Source organism: Silene latifolia, chromosome 2 (genome assembly GCF_048544455.1).
Source record: "Silene latifolia isolate original U9 population chromosome 2, ASM4854445v1, whole genome shotgun sequence".
In the NCBI taxonomy this organism is placed as follows: Eukaryota; Viridiplantae; Streptophyta; class Magnoliopsida; order Caryophyllales; family Caryophyllaceae; genus Silene; species Silene latifolia.
Genome location: NC_133527.1, coordinates 129753711 through 129754323, shown reverse-complemented (window position 1 = coordinate 129754323; position 613 = coordinate 129753711). Strand labels below are relative to the sequence as shown.

At 41.3% G+C, this 613-nt stretch overlaps 1 non-coding gene across 1 annotated transcript; it reads left to right on the top strand.

Annotated features, from left to right (window-relative positions):
- The first annotated feature begins 296 nt into the window (after positions 1-296).
- LOC141645634 (small nucleolar RNA R71) lies at positions 297-403 on the top strand. The gene has a single exon (XR_012545112.1). It is a non-coding gene; the product is annotated as a small nucleolar RNA R71 (small nucleolar RNA).
- Positions 404-613: the final 210 nt, after the last annotated feature.

Sequence of the window (613 nt, the reverse complement as noted above, 5' to 3'; positions counted from 1 at the left end):
ATTTTGAGGCTTCTTCAAGTCTAGCCATAGTTTTTTCAAACTTCAAAGTGATTGTGTCAATGTGGGCACTAAGTTGAGCACCCAATTGAGTAACGGAGTCCACTTCATGCTTTCCTCCTCTAGTAGCCTTGCGAGGTCTACTATATTGTGAGTTATGGACCGCCATTTCCTCAATCTTGTTCCATGTTTGATTGTCATCAACTTTGGTGAACATTCCATTTGATCCCATGTTGAGAATGTTCCTTGAATCTTCATATAAACCGTTCCAAAATTGTTGTACCAAGAACCATTCGCTAAGTCCATGGTGAGGACATGAGCGACAAATTCCCTTAAACCGCTCCCAAGCTTCATACAAAGATTCTTCATCCCTTTGCTTAAAACCCGTAATTTAAGCTCTTAGCATGTTAGTCTTTTCCGGTGGGTAGAACGTTTTGTAGAAAGCTAGAGCCAACTTCTTCCAAGAATCTATTCCGAGAGTGGCCTTGTCAAGGCCCTTCAACCATTGTTTCGCGGTGCCAATTAGAGAAAAAGTAAATAAGACCCATCGAATTTGGTCTTGAGTCACACCGGTTTGAGAAATCGCATCACAATAGTCACAAAAGGTTTCCATATG